The sequence below is a fragment of the Phacochoerus africanus genome, chromosome 1 (assembly GCF_016906955.1).
Source record: "Phacochoerus africanus isolate WHEZ1 chromosome 1, ROS_Pafr_v1, whole genome shotgun sequence".
In the NCBI taxonomy this organism is placed as follows: Eukaryota; Metazoa; Chordata; class Mammalia; order Artiodactyla; family Suidae; genus Phacochoerus; species Phacochoerus africanus.
The window spans coordinates 186,914,656-186,935,930 of record NC_062544.1 but is presented as its reverse complement, the minus strand read 5'-3'; the positions used below and the strand labels follow the sequence as shown (position 1 = coordinate 186,935,930).

Genomic DNA, 21,275 nt, shown 5'->3' with positions numbered 1-21,275 from the left:
CAACCTTTGCCTCAACATATCTGAGGAATATAATATACTCAAAGATAGCCACTCTGTGTTCTAGTAGGCACTGGAGGTTACGTGCAAGTGTAAAGAGTTTGAAAAAAGCTACAGAGATTATTGTAATCCACCTACTTCACTGCCCCCCATTCTCAGTCTTCACGGGGGCCCAGGGCTTTTGAGACTCGCTGGTGTAAAACAATTAAAACTACATTTTGAAAAAGGCATTAGGGTTTTTGGCATTTATTGCTACTAGCTGTGAACTATGCACTTCCTATGGTTACTTTTTTATTTATTTATTTTTTTAACCCCCTCAGAGTATCACTGAAAAGAAACTCTGTAAAAGAAGAAACAAAGTTTATTCACTAAACACCTATGATACAACAGGCACTTTTCTAGATGTTGGAGATATAATAGTAGACAAAGTATCTGCTTTAAAAGCTTACAATCCAAGGGCTCAGAGAAACTGAGTTAATTCACCCCCAAATGAAGATGAGATTTGAGACCTGCCAGTTTCACATACTATATAATATACTTCCAGAGATCCCTCATTACTGTATTCTCTTCTGAACAAGCTGGTTTTCTTCAAGCACCAACATCCAAGATAGACTATTTTTCACTTCTAGCAGATAGTATCTACCATGCATTGGGCCCTGGACACGGTCACGATATACAAGGTGCCTGCCTTATGGAGTGAAATCCTTATATCAATGAAATAAACAAATGTATGAATACCTAATTGCTAACTGTGTTAAGTGCAATGAAAAAAAAAATCACAATGTGCTATATGAAAGAACTGTGGGGGCCTACTTTAGACTGGGAAGAGGACCAGGAAATGCCTTTCTGAGCAAGTGTCATTTAAGCTGAGAGTTGAAGAATAAGTAAGAGTATTCCAGACAGAGGGAATGACATGAAGGCATGAGGTCAGGAAAAAGTTCTGTGACTGTGAGGGACCAAAAGAAATCACTGAACAAAAGGGAGAGAAGAGGAGGGCTTAAGTAGTTAGAGGTCTTGTAGGCAGCAAGGATGTTGCATTTTTCTCCTAAATGCAGAACACTTTAAGAAGCTAATATTTATCAAATGGATTTCAAGGGAGTCTAGAGTAGAAGTTTAAGGACAAACTGGGTGGTTACTGCAACAATCTAGGTGAAAGGAGACAGTGACTGGATTAAGGTGACTATGATGGAAGTAAACAATGGAAAGAAAGAAGTAGAGAGATCCTGAATACTCTTACTTAAGTGTTCAGATAGACTGAATGGGAAATAAATAATGGAAAGTAAGGATGACTCCTTAGTTTCTCCTGGACCAACTGGGTGGGTTGAGATGCCCTTCACTGAGGGAGAAGGTTAGATTAACAACAGAGAGGGATGAGACAGGAGATCAGAAATTTGGGGAGTCCCTATTGCAGCTCATCAGGTTAAGGAGCCGAAATTATTTCTATTAGGATGCAGATTTGATCCCTGACCTCACTCAGTGGGTTAAGGATCTGGCATTGCCATGAGCTGCAATGTGGATTGCAGATGCAGCTCAGATCTGGCATTGCTGTAGCTGTGGTATAGGCTGGCAGCTGCAGCTCCAATTCAACCCCTAGCCCAGGAATTGCCACATGCTGTAGGTGCAGCCATTCAAGACAGACAGACAGACAGACAAAGGAGAGGAGGAAGAAAGAAAGGAAGGGAAGAAGGGAGGGAGGAAGGGAAGGAGGGAGGGAGGAAGAGAAGGAGGGAGGGAGGAAGGAAAGGAGGGAGGAAGGAGAAAAGAAAGGAGGAAAGAAAGCAAAGAAAAAAGAAATTTCGTTTTGGATAGCTAAGCCTGAGATGCCTGAAATATTCATGAGGTGAGAGTTCAGAGTTCAAGACTGGGATAGAGAGACATTTGGGAGTTCAGCACATTTAAACTTCTCAAGATGGATGAGGTTTCCTGGGGAGTGTGGTGAAGAGCCCATCTATGGCCAAGCTGTGGAAAATTTCAATATTTTCAAGAACTAGGAGAATGAAGAGAGAAAAGGATCATCCATGTGAGAACAGGGCCTGGCAGAAAGCAGGGATGAAATGGGATGTTTATTATTAACCTAGAAACAAAATTATATTTTAGTTTCACTTGAAAAACGGTTTCCCAGTTCAAAACAATACTATCTAGGTTGGGATGGCTGATATACTACAATAAACCATGTGAATAGTCTTTTTCTTTTTTTGTAGGCCAAAAATAGTCACATGTTGGCATTTGCATAACGTTCAGTCTGATACAAACACAACTTGGAAGAAAATTCGTTTATGTTGTGGGACAGTACACAGTTCTAAAATGCTGCCCTTTCACATATGTACAGTAATCTTTTGCTAACATTAAATGCTTATTACCTTAGACATTGTAAAAAATATCAAAACAAATCATACACGGTAATGCTACATACCACTTACCATTAATTTTACGCTGGCAATCAAGCTGCCAGCCTGAAAATGCCATTGACAACTTATCACCATATTCTGACTATTGAAAATCCAAATAATACTATTCCCTGGTAAATCTATACATCCAGCAGGGTAAGCACTTGCAATTTCACACATCTCAAAATTTTCTGTCTGGTTTAAGAAAAATCTCTGATTTCCTCCTTCTTTCTACAGGGAGAACATATTTTAAGGAAATTAATAGGCATAGTTGACTGTTCTATTATCTAATCTTAGTCTGTAGAGTCTATGTTTTGAAAGGCTATTCTCATATAGTTTGAGTGACTTTGTATAATCACAGGTCTACCTCATTTTATCAAACAGACACATCCCAAAATATTATGCTAATAATTCACTATATTTTAAATTTACCAAGGACTCATTATTTAAAGCTAGGATTACAAATTTAGATGTCAGATACATGAATCAGGCCAGTGTAATATAAAGGAGTGGTGTCTGTGGCAAATAAAGAAGGTACCCCTCACCTAAATGAAATCTTTTTTTCTAAAACATAAACTCTGCAAAAATAATTCAGTAGGGATGGTGTATAAGGTAGAAAGATTTCAGCAGGCCCAGCTGACAGTTTGGGACATCTGATCTAAAGTAAACTCACATGGATTTCCTGGGTATTATTACTAGATATGCTCTAGATTTATCTAAAGTTAGAATTTTAAGATACTGATTTTATTATTTTTAAAAGGGTAAGAGCTATAATTGTAAACATCCTTCTTCTTCTTTTTTTTTTTTTTTTTAAGAATGTGGAAGACTTTATAGTTCTAGAATGGAACGTGCATTACACAAATGGTGTATAGTAACTATGGACCATTCTATAGAAATACTCAGAGGATTGTGGTTACTTTTGAAGTAATGAATATAAGCCATGTTTAGACTAGAAACAAATAAAAACTTGGTCCTATGTGGTGATACCCAAGGTAACCTACATAATTTTCTATACTTTATTTTCCTCATCTGTGAAATGGGGATTAAAAAAGTACTTATAGGATTATTATGGAAATTAAGGGGGATAATGTATGTTTACAAAAATACTAGCACAATGCTTAGGTCAAGGCAAAAGTCTAGTCGCAAAAAAAAATAGTACAGGAGTTCCTGTTGTGGCTCAGCAGAAACCAACCCAACTAGAGTTCATGAGGATGTGGGTTCAATGCCTGGTCTCGCTCAGTGGGTTAAAGGATCCAGTATTGCTGTGAGCTGTGGCATAGGTTGCAAACGTGGCTCAGATCTGGCATTACTGTGGTGGTGTAGGCTGGCAGCTGTGGGTCTGATTCTACCCCCAGCCTAGGAACTTCCATATGGAACTGGTGTGCTGAAAAACAAAAAACAAAAAAAACAAACAGTACCATACTCTGGTCTTCCCTCTGTACCACACTCCTTGCCTCCTTAAAATCTTTCCCTTTATCTTCATGTACTAATAATAGTCTCTACAGGATATACAAACAAGTATCAGAAACACATGCTTATAAACCCACTGCTCAATGTCCCCTTTCAATTTCATTAATTTCAATATGCAATTATCCTGCTCTTATTTTCCTACACTAAACTGTGCTGATGAAATATACTTCTTGGAGAGCTTCCTAAACTCAACCAGGAAAAGAAAAAGCCTCCATAATGTATAATTAGTCATTTCATATGCACATCTCTAAAGTAAACATAGCAACATTAACAACCATTATTTTAGATATTTAGGTAAATGCATGTAGGTTATCATATATGAAAAAAGTAAAACTTTGGTTTTCTTTATTTCTCTTAAAATAAGTCATCCTGGCTGCGTGTTCTGCCAAGAGCTGTGAATTTACTACTTAAGTGCCAAAATATCTACTGCCATTTGAATAAAACAAAGAATATGTGTAATCTACTTTTTTTTATTCTCAGAAAACTGGAAATGTAACTATCTTCTTTGTCATGTCTGAGGATCGTCATTCTGAACGTGACTGTTCTTCACTCATCCAGCTAATCCCTACTGAGCACCCCCACAACTGTCCTAGGGCACATGTGTCACTGGACTTCACAGAGGTGTAGACATGTCCCTTTCAGATAACTACATTATTTTTTAAATTTCATAGTTTCTCCCCTCATTTATATTCAGAGGGTTTATATTATTGAATCATTATTAATTTGTCTAAACATATAAATTAAACAGTAAATTAAACAGTTTCTTAAAAGTAAACAGGCTCTAAATAAGGACTTAAGGGCTTATGAATGCATAAAGTGAATTTTACAGCAAGAAACTTGGCTGGATTGGAAAGCTGGGTTCTATGGTATGTTTTGGTGAGAATTCTGGATCCATTTGATAAATGAGATCTCTTTGTTAAAGGTTTTTATTTGCAAGTTATTCTAATGGAGAAAAAAACATTTCTTAAAACATTAGCTGGTACATTATTATATTCAAAGTGAAACCAGGTTTTTGGTTTTAAGTTGTCAGCCATATAATCAAATGACTGTCTTTACTTGTATAAAGACAGCAATTACTATGGTTAATGATTCTTAGCGATGGATTATTCATGCTGTTTAGCTAGCTGAACATTACGTTTCTATAATAGTAAAAAAAAAACATAATTAATATGTTTTGTGGCAGTTAAGAAGCAGGTGTCAAACCAAAAACTAAAATTTTCCAATTAGGGTGACATAAAAAGGAAGGTGATATGAGAGTAGACGAGAGCAAAAACAAAATTTTAAGACTTAAGAGAGGAAATGAGACAGTATTCTAATTAAAGTTGACTTCCTTAATCTAAAAGCAAGGGAACAATTTTTACATGGTGATGTATCAATGTCTCAATAAGCCATTATTTTTTATAAAATGAAGCAAGCTGAATGCAGTGAATAAACACAAGCCTCAGGAAAAACAATTTAAATGCTTCAGCTGATTTATACTTGTTACAACAAAACTTTAGGTTTCTAAACTTATTTTTGTATTATAGAAAAAATTTTTAATTTCATTTAACTTTTTTTTTGTCTTTTTGCCTTTTTCTAGGGCCACTCCCAAGGCACATGGAGGTTACCAGGCTAGGGGTCTAATCAGAGCTGTAGCCGCCAGCCTACGCCAGAGCCACAGAAACATGGGATCCGCGCCGCATCTGCAACCTACACCACAGCTCATGGCAACGCCGGATCCCCAACCCACTGAGCAAGGTCAGGGATCGAACCCACAACCTCATGGTTCCTAGTTGGATTCGTTAACTACTGTGCCATGACGGGAACTCCTCATTTAACATTTTTAAGTGTATATCATTGTTACTTTTTGAACTATTACAATTGTTCATTCTCTTAACATTCAGACTCACAACTTAGTCATTCTTCCTTAGATGTCTCCCTTACTTCATCCCAGGGGTCACACACTGAAATGCCTACAGAAGCCGTGGGAGGCTGGAGGGCAGGTAAATGGCTCCAACTAGCTCAGTGTAAGACAGCAAAGAGTGCTGGTGATTGTAGAGAACTGCCATTTAAACACACACACACACACACACACACACACACCTGTGGGCTGACTTCTGACTTGTTTTACAATCCTTGCACTGTAGCTAATAAGGGGATAAAAACTGTTGATTCTGTATCCGAAATTTTCCTGGAATCTATAACATCATTGCTACCACCTCTGGGCCACTGCCATCATTTCTGTTTCTTCCCAAGTTTACTTGTGTCCTTTCCTTATTTTTCATATATTCATTTACTTGTTTCCCTAGAATCCAGACCCAAGCGGAGGCCATGTTTCTTTTTTCAGATTGTTTTATGTATTTAAAATCTGTATAACCAGTATAAATAGATTCACGGCTATTAAAGTGTGGATTACATCTTTACCAGTATAACTTACCCAATTACCCTTCTTGACCAGATTAAAGCTTTTTACTTTAAATTCTGTCATCTTACAAATACAGCCATGTTATACTATTAAATTTATTTTTTTTGTCTATTATTACATTGTCATCCTTTTACTTTAAAATGATATTATTTTGCTTAGCTTTGTCTTTTTAAAAAACTAAATAGTTTTTGTTTTCCAACCAGTATGGCAGATTCTACCTTTCCATAAGAAACCAGATCTATTGATAATCGTAATATATTTGTTAAGCATTTTGCTATGATTCTTATTCTTTTTGCTTTGATCACATTTATTTCCTTTGTTCTTGAATATATACTTTCTATGAAAATAAGGCAGTTGATGTTTTTTTCTTATACATCCTTGTGTGTTTGAAGTAATCTGGGGTATTTGATCCAGAACATTATTATTTTTTTCTGCTATATGGCATCTTATAAGAATTATTTTTACCATCTGAGTTGCTCTGAAACAAAATAATTTGCTTAAATGTCATTTGTTTAATCATTTTATAGTTCTAATCTTGAATTCTTGATTCTGATTATTTAGCCAGCAAAGTATGGTGTTTTTTTGTTGTTGTTGTTGTTTGGTTTTGTTTTTTATTTTTTTTGGTGGTTGTGGTGCCAGTGGTGGTGGTGTGTATGCTTCTGCTTTTGTATTACTGAGATCATTCTTTTGTTTTTATGCACACTCAATGTTAGCTCAGCTGGATAAGCAATTTTGAATCACAAACATATTTAACTGCAATACCGTATACATTATTCCATTACTTTCTATAATTAAATACCACAGAAAAGAAGTCTAATCACAAGCTAATATTTTCACTCCCTTTATTTTTATCTGTTTGGAGTAATTAAGGTTTTTTCTTCTTTCATTTTAAAATTAAAAAAGAAAAACATATTTTTACCAAAGTGTGGCTAGTTTGGTCTTCGTTAATTTTGCCTAGTGTTCTGAGGTCAAATGATAGAAAATGAGAGTATTATCTTTTATTTTTGTCTGCGAGTCTGGGTTTCTTATAATTCAATCTATAATTTTTGTTTGTTTGTTTTTGCCCTTTTAGGGCCGCACCTGCGGTTCACAGCTAGGAGTTGAATCAGAGCTACAGCTGCCAGCCTACACCACAGCCACAGCAACACAGGATTCGAGCTGTGTCAGCAACCTACACCACAGCTCACAGCAATGCCAAATCCTTAACCCACTGAGAGAGGCCAGGAATAGAACCTGTGTCCTCATGGATACTAGTCAGGTTCATTACCACTGAGCCATGGCAGGAACTGCTCTTATGTTTTTTAAAAAATCATTTTTTATTATATTCACAGTACTATGAACATTTGTGTACAAGATTTTGTTTGGACATATTTTTTCCAATTCTTATAGGCTTATGACCAGATTTGAACTGCTGGATCATATGCTAAATATATGGTTAACATTTTGAGGATGAGCCAAACTGTTTTTGAATGTGGCTGCAGCATTTTACAATCCCACAAAGAATTTATAAGTGTTCAATTTTCTCCACATCCTCATTAGTACTTGTTATTGTCTGTCTTTTTTATTTTAGCCATCTACTGGATGTGAAGTAGTATTTCATCATACTTTTGATTTGTATTTTCCTAGTGACTAATATGTATCTTTTGTTTATTGGGCATTTGTAAATCTTGTTTGGAGAAAGAAATGTCTATTCAAATCATTTGTCTATATTAATTGGGCTATATTTTAATTTCTGAATTATAAGAGTTATTTATGTCCTGTGAATTTGTCTCTTGTCAGGAAGAGATTTGTAAATATTTCCCCCCATTCTGTAGTTTGTCTTTTCATTTTCTTCATTGTATCATTTGAAATCAAGTTTTAAATTTGATGTCCAATTTTCTCGTATTTTATTTTGTCACTTGTGTTCTCAGTATCATACCTAAGACACCACTGACTAACGCAAGATGATGACAATTTATTCCTCTTTACTTCTAAGAATTTTATAGTTTTACCTCTTACGTTTAGGCTTGTGATGCATTTTGAGTTATATTTTTGTATACGGTATGAGGTAGCATCTAATTTCATTCTTTTGCATGTGATTATCATTGCCTTAGTGAAGACTATCCTTTCTCTTGTTGGAAATCAATTGATCACAAATGCAAGGGTTTGTTTCTGAACTCTCAGTTCTATTGTACTGATACATGTTATGTCCGGGTCCTTTGTATTTTCAAATAAATTTTAAGATCAGCTTGTAAATTTTTGCAAAAAAAAAGGCAGCTGATAATTTGATGCATTAAATCTGTAGAATTATTTGGGGAATACTGCCATCTTAACAATATTAAATGTTCTAATCCATGCACATGAACTATTTCCCAATTTATTTATGTTTCTTTAATCTCTTTTAGTGGTGTTTTGAATCTCATTTGTGTTTTTGGTGGACAAGTTTTATATTATTCCTAAATATTTCATTCTTTTAGATGATAATGTAAATGGATTGTTTTTCATTTTGTTTTTAGATGTTCACTGCTAGTGTATAAAAATACAACTGATATCTTTAGCTCAATCTTATGTCTTAAAACTTTGCTAAACTTCAGTTCTAACAGCATTTGCGTGTGCGTGTGTGTGTGTGTGTGTGTGTGTACTCCTTTGAATTTTCTAATAAAGGATGAGTTCATCTTTGAATAAGGATAGATTTACTTCTTTTCCAATCTGCCTGCTTTTTATTCCTTTTTCTTGCCAATTGCCCTGGAGAAATATTCAGTCTTTCACTATTAAGAAAGATGTTATAGTTATGGGGATTTTGCAGATGTCCTTTATTAGTTGAGGACGTTCCCTTCTATTCCTAGTTTGTTGAGTATTTTCATCATGAAAATGTGTTGGATTTTGTCAAGTGATTTTCTACATCTATAGAGATGACCATGTGTCTTTTGTTCTATTGATATGTTTATATTACACCAACTGATTTTCATATTATATTGGCCTTGCATTTCTGGTCTAGCTCCCACTTGATCATGCTGTATAATTTTTATTTATTGCCAGATTTGATATAGGATATTTGAGTTTACATTCAGGTTTTCTATTTCTTCGTGTTTTGGTAGTTCGTGTTTTGTAGTCATTTGTCCATTTCATCTAGGTCATCTAATTTGTTATGCAATTGTTCATAGCATTCCTTAATAATATCTTTTATTTCTGTAAGACTTATAGTAATGTCTCCTCTTTATTATATTCTTTTAAATATCATTTTCTTCAAAAATTTAATAAGGTATCTTAATTTCTCATTCAATTAACTGGCATGGCTTCTCACAGTATTTAATATGCTATTCAGTCTTTATTAATTGTACTAAAATCTGGGATTTACTATTCTGTGCATTTATGTTCTTTGGCTCTTATATCAATATTATTGTCCCTATATGATAATTTGTGTAACTCTTGAAAATTTTTACAAATTAGATGATACCCTTCCCAATTTCCTGAACTTTCATTTTAGGGATAGACAGTACTTTGAGATTCAAATCCTCATTTGAATAAAAAGTTATTGTTCAATTAAAATAATAAATCATAATAAAAAATCTAATATTTAATAAAATAGCAATCAGCAGCTACCACATGCCAGGTATTACACAATGCACTTTATGTGACATCTCATTATACCAACATAAACATTCTTTGAGTCAAGTTAGATTAAAAAATCAAATTTGACCCCAGTTTTGTATGACTACAGAGCCCACATTTTTAACCTGTGGTTGACAAATTTTTTTTAAAGGGCCAGATAGGAAATATTTTCAGTTTGTGGGTCATATGGTCTTTGCCACAATGTCTCAACTCTGCTATTGTAGCAAGAGAGCAGCCTTAACAATAGGTAAATGAATGGGTGTAGCTGTGTTCTAAGAAGTTTGATTTACAAAAATCTAGTAGTTGCCTAGAAGTAATAGCTTGTGGTCCCCTGTTATTCACAAGCACACCACACTGGCCTACTTCTTTCTTAAATCCCTCCCTGTTTATTTACCACATAAATCAATTTCTTCTGCTTGTGGACATCTACCATAGTAAATATTGTAACATCATCATCCTAAATCATATATCCTTGTTTATACAAATAGGACTTGGAATGTCTTCTTGTGTTAACCATATTGACAAAAGATTGTGTCAAAGAATAAGTGATTTTATATATTTTATTGCATCTCTCTGTAACACCTGACCCCATGCTACAGATTGTAGTAGTTTAGAAATTTAAACGACTTTATCAGGAGAGTTTTGTTCCAATAAAGCCACTCACTTAAGTTCACATAATAGAAATGTAAAAATTGGACAATTAAGATATTGATATGGAAATGCAGACAACTGCAGTATAACAAGGTTCTACTGTCAACATCTCTGAGTATGAAGTTTCTAAATGTAGAAAAATATTTTCTTCCATTCTTTTGGTTTCAATTTTCTCCTCAGACTTTCCTATCTCAAGGAATCATAATTTATTAAAACTCTAAGTCCATGATGTATTATTGTAAGAATAGGTAATCATCCAGGTACTAATCAATGTATAGATATTGATAATATTTTTCATATTTTAGAAATGGGTAATAACACCATTTTCCAGGTTTAAAAATTTTTAGCATGAGTTCCTCTCTATGAAGCAATGTTTTTTTTTTTTTTTGCTTTTTCAGGCAGATAGCATTCATTTTAAGATTTGTTTAGTATTCAGTTGTTCTTTCATTAACATTAAACCTTTTTTTTTTCTGCCCCTCAGCATATGGAGTTCCCAGGTCAGGGATCAGATGTGAGCCACAATTAGCAGCAATGTGGATACTTTAATGCTGGATCCTTTAACCCACTGTGCCAGGCTAAGGGTCAAACCTGCATCCCAGTGCTCTAGAGATGCTGCCAATCCTTTTGTGCCACAGTAAGAACTCCTATACCCATATTTTTTAAGCAGCCTATATGAAGATTGATACTTTAAGGCTTAAGGTAGACTTAAAACAGAATCATTCTTTCAACTGTTAGTGAAATATATCTGTAATGAAAAGTTTCAGGACAAGTATTATATGTGGTATGGGCTAGAGATACCATCTATAGCCTTTGCCCAGAGACTTGTAATTTGGTAGTCACAGAAGTGAAAACTTGGTGTAAGAATGTTCGAGTTTTCTAACCTGGGGAAAAAATAAATGAACAGGAAATACTGAGTCAGTCAGAACGAGAAGGAATACAATTTAAAGTCTGCATGGTTTTAATTACTAGACTATGGCTGAAACTATTGACTGGTTACCCCCAAATCAAACTCAAACCACTGTTGCCCTGCTTCATTTACCCTAAAGACCTAAAGTCCTTTATCTCTCAACATCTCTTAAAGCTAGAGCAGCTACATGCCATGGGCCAGTAAGTCCACAGTGGATATCTGCTAGTGGTTGTTGGGAAAGCTTTTATTTCCCAACTAAAAGAAAAAGACTCAATAGGCACATGTCATTCCTCATTTTTCCTGCCCTAACTAGAATATTATATCTGAAGCTGCAGAGGCATTCATCTTGCATTAGGCACAAGAGAAAGCATGAAGACAAAACCCTGAAACTGAGCCTCTACACAAAAAGGATACAACTACTTTCCTTCAGACTTCCTGTCTTGGAAAAAATAAATCCGTATAGCTTTACGTCATTGCGCATAATTTTCAATTACTTTTGGGCCACATAACGTAGGTAAAAACTGTTTTTTAGGATAACGTTGAATAATAAATAAGATTTATTTCTCTTTCAAAATGTTTAATTTCATATTACTAATTATTAGCTGAATCTGCTATAATGTTAAAAATGAATAGTTATTATTATTAGGGCTTTAAATTTTTGTTACTGACATTTTATTTTTGAAAGAACAAATCAAAAACTTTGAAATACAGAAAATAACACTTTTTTACTTCAATTTAATGTACCTTGTGCTCCATAACTCAATATAATTTTAAAAACTTCCATGACTGGACAAAAACAAAAATTACACCACTGTTACACAGCTGTGAGAATCCTGGTATTGTACAAATTTCATTTAGTATTAGATATCAAATGACATATGATAAAAAATATATCTTAATCTGCCTTAGACACAGAACAAGTGATTTAGAATACTCTGTAGAGATTTCTTAACTATAAGGCTGAATGCATCTAAAAAACATTAATTTTGGAGTTCCCATCATGGCTCAGTGGTTAACGAATCCGACTAGGAACCATGAGGTTGTGGGTTCGATCCCTGGCCTTGCTCAGTGGGTTAAGGATCTGGCATTGCCATGAGCTGTGGTGTAGATTGCAGACATGGCTCAGATCCCATGTTGCTGTGGCTCTGGCGTAGGCCAGCAGCTACAGCTCTGATTCGACCCCTAGCCTGGCAACCTCCGTATATGGCGGGAGTGGTCCAAGAAATGGCAAAAAGACAAAAAAAAAAATTAATTTCTTCAATGATTTTAAATTGCTTTGTGAGGTACACAACAATTAAATGCTCCAATAACTGATTTAATTCAAGTGAATGGCAAAAATTATACATCATAATACAGCACCTATTGCATACTACTCAAAGGTGAAAAAACAGTCAAAATAACTCTTCAAGTTACATAGCATTAGAAGACCTCAAAGATAGCTTAGGTTTCAGAACAAAATTTAGTTATCAAGAAAATGACAGAATCAATCCAATGTGGCCAAAATATCAAAAGTATCCCAGTGAGTTCTTCTGGGTCCATTCAAAAGAGGCCAAGACACTAAGAGGGGAAATGGACTACAAGTTGATAGGTACTCAATGAATTGCTAGATTGTGCTACTGAAATCACTTTCTGACACTTGAGTTACTGTTACTGGGAACTTTGGTATATCTGGGAAAAACAATACACTTAGGAAAATGAGGTTATTAAATCAAAGTAAATTCCATCTGCCTTCCTTCCCACACTAAATTATGAGCTGTGAGCTCAGGAGGCTCCTTTTCTAGGATGAACCCATATGGGGGCCTTGATGCAGTGGCTGGAGCTGGAGTTACCATGCATTCTTTAGCAGCTAAGCTGTACAGAAGGCCGGCACTGAGTATTGTCAATGCCAAATCTCAGAACTCATCCCTTCCCCATGCTGACTCAAAGATGGCAAATACCTGTATAATTTAGATTTAACAAGCTTGAGTAAGGTCTCCCACTGAAACCCTTTCACTGAAAATAGAACATTCAAGAGGAGTTAAGTTTTAATTAAGATAAAGCCTCAAATTACATTTAGATATTTTTCTCTAAGTCTCTATTTCCATGTGATAAGGAAAAAAAAAAGTCATAGATATATATGTGTGTATATATGTGTAGCAGAGACTATGACTTAAAAGTTCATCTTTAAGTTGGCAAAGTTCTAGACACCAGGAGAGACCAATAAATTTCAAGCAGCATGGAATTAATAAATTCATATCTGAAGTATACATGCATATGCAAGGTTGCAGTTAATAGCAACAATTTGCTCTATTCATTCAGAAATCCAACAAAAGGCAGTGATATTTCTATTTAGCTCAATATAAGCAGCTGTTGTGGGGAGAGGGCTGAATTCAGTAATAAAACAGATGTTTAAAAAATTTATTTTTCTAGTTGTACCTGTTTGTGAAAAATGTAAAATGATGCTTCATTATATGTTGTCAAATATTTCAATAAACTGATGCCAAATACAGACTTTCAAAGTAAATATCAAGGTAAATGAAATTTAGTCTTAGTTATTAAGATACTAAGCATTTGGTGAGGAAGACAGGAACTCAGCTAACTCTACACAAAGCATCATTCTAAGCATTAAGAGTAATGCCAATGAAAGGAAGATTAATCAATCATCAGTTCTAAGCCAATGTGTATCTATCAGTATGCTAGTAAAGGTGTATTAAAAAGCAAACACAAGAACAGTTAAATATTTGCTATTATTAAATTTACTACTAAAGAACTTCATTATTAACTAGAATTCTCTAGGTCTTATAATACTAAATGAAAAGTCACATTTGAATTCTTTTTTTTTTTTTTTCTTTTTAGGGCCGCACTTGTGGCATTTGGAAGTTCCCAGATATCACATCAGAGCTACAGCTGCTGGCCTGCGCCATGGCCACAGCCACAGAGGATCTGAGGCATGTCAGCAACCTACACCACAGCTCACTGAGGGAGGCCAGGGATGCAACCCACATCTTCATGGATACTAGTCGGATTCATTTCCACTATGCCACAGTGGGAACTCTCACATTTGAATTCTTAATTCTATCACTAATCAGATTAATTTGTTTCTGGAAGGTGAAATACAAAAACAATAAATGCTCAATTACGCATGTGCTTAAACACAATCACTTTTTTTAAGAATGATTAGAAAAATGGAAGAGGAAATTAAATTTTTATAGAATGAAATATGCTTTCAATAGTTGAGCTTCAACAAAGGTATTTTACATGAGGTAAACGGCGGTGAGCCATAGGCTTCCCTGGCTGTAAAACGTAGACCTTGAGTGCCACTGCTGGGAGAGCCCTTTTCCTTACCCACAGTTCCCTGTCTCTGGGATGAATTTAGAAATGGCACACAAGGGTTGTAGGTAAATCTCTGCAGCCCACACAGTCTGAATCAAACTGGGCTCAGGTAACATATTTGCTAAGGCTAACCAGCACAAAGACATTCTCAGTGGGTCTAATGTATAATAATTATTCTCTGAGGTCAACTGACTCAGACGTGCAAGATGTCTCAATGCATACAACATTAAAGAAAGTATTGGTCAACAGTTCTAATTCAGTAAGTGGCTATAGGGCAACTTCCTGAGGCTGAACATGATATAAGGTGCTGAGAACAAGCAGGAGATGGGAAAGATGTATACAGTCTCCAGGAGCAAATAATTGTTACTTAAAACACACTGAACCAAATTTTAAGGATTAAATTCTGAAAACATTAGATGTAGATTGAAAATAAAACAAAAACAAATTTTTACCTTTGTATAACAATTAACCTTGATCCCAAAGCAGTGTTTAATCTTAGGAGTTTGCTTTAGAAGGTGGGTGAAGAGGGGGTTCTTGCTCATATTTAGTGTCTTATTCAAGTATCTCTGTTATTAAGGGGGAAAATATTAGTTTTTACTTTTTAAAATTATGTCCAAATAATACTAAGTTTCATTTAAAAGTGAATGTATCCATGCAGGATATTTTCTATTTTGCTTCAATCACCCATGATTATTCAAAACCTAATGAATTAATGTCATTCTGACTCCAGCTAAAATGATAATATAGGAAAATACTGTCTCCCACTATGGGTATAGGCCTCTAGAAATTAATAATGGGGGGGAAGGTCATGAAATCACGCATTCAATGACAACAACAAAAAAGATCAAATCTCTTTTCTTTCTTGCTAAGGGTATGCTTCTCAAATAGTTTTCTTCATATCTTTCCCATTTTGTATGCCACCTCCCACTTTGCACCAAAACCATTTGAACTTGAACCTTTAAATCTCAGTCTTTTGTGCTGCATGCATCAGTGAATCCTCCTGTTAGAATGAGAAATCCATGCTACTCAATTATTTTCACTCAACAGGCTTAGAGTTAGAATTTTAAATTAAAAAAAAAGTCCATAGTATATTGTAATTTGAAATTAACCAAGTTTTTGGGCTAAATGACATTAATTCCATGAGCATCTTCAACTCAAGAGACATTCTGCACTCCACTGGTTTTTCTTTCTCATCACATATATACTCTGATAGCCATACACAAATAGTAAAAATCAAGAGGAGAATAACATGTTTTAACCAAGATAGTGCTTCACATAAAATTATAAACTCATCTGATGAGACTTCTCAACACCAGTCACATACAAGAAGTCTTCAGATTATCTGAGATTTAATGTGAACAATTTGAAATGTGTCAAGAATTCAAGGTAACAAACACTCAAGTGCCACATATTGCCAATGATTTTCTTCCTTATAAAAACATGATTTGCTTACTCCCAAATGACATAGGAACACAGTCTCTTTCACCTCTTTCACCAATCTTGGAAACAGGTGAAAAATCCAGTACTTTAACATCATAGACTCATTAATTTAGTGAGATTCTACTGTTTTTGATACTTCAAAGCAAAAGACCTTAAATAGTTGGGATCCAAAGTACATCTGAATTTTGATATCTATTTTCCATCTTATGTACTTGATTATTAACTGATTCTCAACCAAGTCCTTTCAAAAACATCTTTTGATACAGGCTCTGAAAGAACTTCATTGCCAGTATTACTCTTTATTATTATTATTATTACATGGGGGAAATAACCCAGTGACAGCAATTATTCAATTTCATAAAATGAATCAATAGCAGAGCCTGAGAGAGAATCTAAGACTCTGATTCAGGATAATCTACATAATCAGAAATAACAGCAAACACAATCTTTTCCAAGCCTAACTACCCCCTAATACCCATTTTCCTCCCTAAAATCACTTTCAAGGGGTCATATCAGCTACACGGATTAAGAAACTCTCTTGTGATGTAGCAAATCCTTACCATGGCTGCTAAGTTTTGTGGCTACTGTTGCTTTTCCTTTTCTTAAACTCTTTCCTGCTTCTAATACTTACCTGATCTACTTGAGTGCAATCTAAAAGCAGCTGTTTTTCTAAGATTTGTCCCTTTATATATTTCTCTGGTGTGTGAGAGCATGGGAGGTGATGTTGGAGCATACAAATTCACATGTCAGGCTATATCAGTAGTAGCACTCAGTAGGATTGAACTTTAAGCTATGAAGAGAATTCTTTCCAGCTATTTCTTTTCAAAGAGGAATTTTGTATGCATTACAGAAATAAAATCCAAAAGTCATGAGCAAATCAGTAAACATGAAAACAAAAAAAGACAGTAATTACTCCATTTTATTGACCCTAGTTCAAAGAAACCCAGATTAACATGTTCGGGCAGACTCTGAAATATACAACTGTCACAATGAAAGCATTTCAGAGCAAAATGTGCTGCAATATGCTACTATGATTAAAAGCCATGTAATCTGGGGAACCTCTGTAACAAAAAGAAAAAGAAAATGAACTAGGCAAATAGCTTTTCAGACTTTTCTAAAAAGATAGGCTGTAATTTTGTCATAGTTACACAAGGGTAGATGGGACTTTCATCTTTACGTAATATTAAAACATATTTTCATCTACGTATTTAATTATATTCAAAGAAATCACACATGGTTTAATACTGAGAATAAACTATTATTCTGATACTATTACATGTGTTTTAAGTCTGAACCCATAGTAACACACACTTAAGGAAATCATTTAGCACATAGTCTCTAAATAGAAAAGATCCTTGCAGCTTTTCTTGTACTTTTAGCTTTTTTTTTTTTATGTACAAATATCACCAGACACAAATGAGAGAATAAGGAGCAGCAATGAAGTACATACACCATATGTTCCCACTGTAGGCTGAGTCCCGGTCTTTGTTCCGATATTCTAGAGCCACTAGATGGAAAGCTAAGTACCCCTTTATTAAAACACATTTTTACATTATCGCTGGCAAAAGTTATACTTCTGCTAGGTTCCGTCGTCTTGATTATTCCTGACGATATTTGCTTCTTTAACAGAGATCTCTTTCAATTCTAGGAACCTGCAGTATAACCGCCCTGGAAAACAGGTCGGTAGCAGGACAATCTGATAAAACAATGTAAGGGGTAGATAGTGAAGAAGAATGCAAAGTTATTTTCCTAGTGAAAGAGTTCTGAAGTAATTTTATATCAATGACATTTTTTTTAAACCGGCTACGCACCTATCTAAATATCACCCTGTCCTAAATTAGTAGGGTTTCCTCAATCTTAAAATCTTCCAGAACAGTTTTAACGGTACAACTGAAACCAAAAACACTAACCACGCCCTTTATACCCAGAGTCAAACCACCTTTTGCTTTTTCTCCTCTCTCGAAGTCCAAACATGTACATCTTTCACCTAAAAGGGTTTGCACCAGTTTCCTAACCCGAGTGAGAGACTCTTAGCTGTGCCTTGATATTATTCCTATTGGGAGACGCTTTCTCCCAGGCAGAGCAGACGCCCAGAAGTGGCACCCACGCTTACCTCCCACACACCTGCAACCCCTGGCGGGATGCTGGAGCTGAGGCTCCGAGGACTGCGCTCCGCTCCTGTTCCTGCTCTCCTCTCTCCCGGGAAACTACAGTCCAGGCTGCGCCTTCGGCTGCTACAGGGACCCAAGCTCCGCCTCTCTCTCCTCTAGTTGGCGAATTCAGCAGCTGTTGCTCCTCCCCCGGCTGTTCTGGCTGCTGCCCGGCTGGAGGCGGCGGGAAGCTGCTGCTCTGGTACCTTCGCGCTCCCAGCACTTCTGCAGCTGTCCTATCGCTTTCCTTCCCCGGGGACCCTTCTCCCTTCACTCAGTGGCTTGACACCTGGCACAGGGCTTCCCGCCCCGTCCCGACACCTACGCGAGGAGCCCGGGCTCGACCTATCCCTGACCAGCAGATCTGGCCGCCCAGTGTGCCTGGTTCTTGGCCGCTTTGGGGGAAACTGCTCCTCTAGCCAGGGCGCATCCTCACACCGCGCCCTCGCTCCACCAGGGCGATTTCTTCCCCCCCCCTCCGGCTTCCTCTCAGGTTCCACAGCTCAGGCGCCCCATATTCCCCATTCGGAGCTCTTCCCCCGCCCCCGTCCCTTCCTGGGCTCCGCTAGCCCGCCCCCACAATGGGTGAGTTGCCTGCGGGGCCGACCCTGCATCCTGATTGGCGCAGGTGAGAGCTGACCCCTCCCTTCCTCTTCTTTCAGTTCACCCTCTCTCTTCTTCGCACCTCCTCCAGCAAAGGCAGGGAACTCTATTACTATTGGCTGAAACTGTCTCCACCCATCACCTTAGGCTCTACCGCAGGGCCTGACGGGAGTTGTAGTCTCTTATGTGCAGGAACTGCCGACGAAGCCCGCGAGTGGGACTACGAGTCCCCACAAACCCCTGCGCGACTCCGGCTGGGCAGGATTCCGGACAACGCCTGGTTCCTCTCGGGTCCTTCCGGCGTCGCCGGAGTGAATTGATCCGGGAGTTGAAGAGGGCTCCAAAGGTGGGAAGTGAAGTCAGTGCCTCAGTTGCCGGTAAGGTGAGGTTGTTCTGTCCCAGTCCCCATAGCGCCGCGCGGAGCAGAAGAGGTCTAGGGTCACACGGGGGCCGTGGCTGAGGCCCTTGGGCTTGGTTCTGGCAGGCGGAGCGGACGGGGCTGGGAACGGGGCCCTATGGGCGTAAGCGAGGTTACCCTACGCGAGTGGCGTAAAGCGGGTTTGTAAATGCCGCCTGCCCTGCTCGGGCCCGAGCGCCTCCAGGAAGTCTTCTCTAGGTGGGGGCGGGAGGGGAAGGGCGAAGTTGGCCTCTGGTGCCCCGGGAGAAGGGAGAAGGCGGATGTGCCTGGGGTGGGGTCCTCTGAAGATGTGGCTTGGGGTGAGGAGGTAAGGGTTTTCCCCCTGCTTTAGAAGTAGGATAGAGAAAAGAGCAGAGAAAGGAAGGGGCGCTTGGAGTCTGCTTTTGAGGTGACTCGGCTTGTGTCCTTCGAGGGAAGAGAACTGTAGAAGGAAGAGTCAGATGTTGACAGAGATCTACTGATTCAGTTCCAGTTTCATGATGTCCCTCTAAGGAGGTAATTTTGCCCCATATAGAAAAGATTAACGCTATTACACCTTTACTGTTTTCAAAGGCCATTCACAGTGCTAATGAGGAAACTGAGGGGATAAATGACGTGCCCAAGGACGCACAAGTAGGGACTGATCTTCTGAATCTAATCCAGTTGTAATCCAGCTTCTGAATCAGAGCCACCGCACCAGGCTGAAAGTGTAGGGAGGTTGTGTTTTTTGAAGAGGGTGGAGGAAGTTGCAAAGTAATGCATTTTAGGTATGTCTAAGAACCTCTCTGTGAGGTGAAGAAGGTTTTTTGTTTTTGTTTTTGTTTTTTTGAGCTGGGAAGAAATTTCTCAATAAAAAAAGCATGCACTCTGACCTTTAGGAAAAATAAGGAGAATCAGTTTCAACTTACCTAGTTTTGCTTGTTTTTTGGTTTTTTTTTTAGGGGTTTATTAAGTGACTCTGCTACCATTTTAAAGGATAGATAAATGGGATAGGGGAAAGTCAGATAACAGTATGTCTCATCCTTACAGGTGAAAGACACTCCTTTCCCTTCCTACCATAGGACCGTTTTTACTGTTTTGTTGAGAACAATGGGATTGGAATTCTTTCATGAAACTTATTTTACATTTTTACAAATAATACAGCACCGAGAAAGATTTTAGTGAGCTTATTACTAGGAAAGAAGATACATTGCTTTTTTGGAGGTAACATCACATTTTGTTGTGTTGATTTTGATTTCTCCCTCATTTTCTTGACTAGTGTGTGTTTATAATAACACCAGGCTCTTGTGTATTTTAATTTTCTTAGCATCATCTATAACTTTTAACTCATTCTTATTTTACGTTAGAGAATGGAAAAATAAGGCATTTGTGTTTTATTTTGAACAGAAAGCAGTGTGCTTGTTCCAGTCTATCCTTTATAACTGTTAGGACCAGTTACAGTTATAGTTCCAAATATTAATATTATACAGTTCTTTAATAGAATTTCAGGATTATGTTCATTGACATCATGATTTCTTCATGATAAGTTTCTGTCTAAGAATCAGGTATCTACTGATGGCAGATAATCAGTCATCGTTTACTATTGTATAACTGATGATTGAACTATGTTGTATTTTAAATATACTCTGCATTTATTTAACTTGTACACAATGTGTTTAACTTTTGAATCCAAAGACACTGTCTAGGATCAGAAGTACTAATACATTCCCCTAGGATTGAAGTGAAGATGGTCTGGAAATTAATATGACTTAAAATTAGAAGAGAGGTGTGATACTATAGAATGAAGTAAAATCAGGAATAATTAGCACCACGAGTAAGTAATGCAGTACACAAGGAAGGAAGACCAACTAAACAAATGGAAAATTATGTGGGGATAACTGGCTCAGTGCTGTGTTAGAAGGGTGCGGTAGTTTAAGTAGACCATAAACTGAATATGAGTCAGTGATAGTAAAACAAGAATGTTAAT

The 21,275-nt window shown here is 36.9% G+C and overlaps 2 protein-coding genes across 6 annotated transcripts in view; one reads left to right on the top strand and one right to left on the bottom strand.

Moving 5' to 3' along the window:
- SERPINI1 (serpin family I member 1) overlaps positions 1 to 18,731 on the bottom strand; it is a 76,877-nt gene extending 58,146 nt beyond the window's left edge. The window contains exon 1 of one of the 2 annotated variants that reach the window (XM_047785888.1): positions 18,273 to 18,731. The gene's annotated coding sequence lies outside the window, so the exon portion shown is untranslated. The remainder of the gene's footprint in view (positions 1 to 18,272) is intronic. The other variant, XM_047785877.1, reaches the window with a different exon arrangement.
- A 406-nt stretch (positions 18,732 to 19,137) lies between these two features.
- PDCD10 (programmed cell death 10) overlaps positions 19,138 to 21,275 on the top strand; it is a 41,374-nt gene continuing 39,236 nt past the window's right edge. The window contains exon 1 of one of the 4 annotated variants that reach the window (XM_047785922.1): positions 19,138 to 19,289. The gene's annotated coding sequence lies outside the window, so the exon portion shown is untranslated. Of the gene's footprint in view, positions 19,295 to 19,621; positions 19,826 to 21,275 lie in introns of those variants that run through there. The other 3 variants (XM_047785949.1, XM_047785940.1, XM_047785933.1) reach the window with 3 other exon arrangements.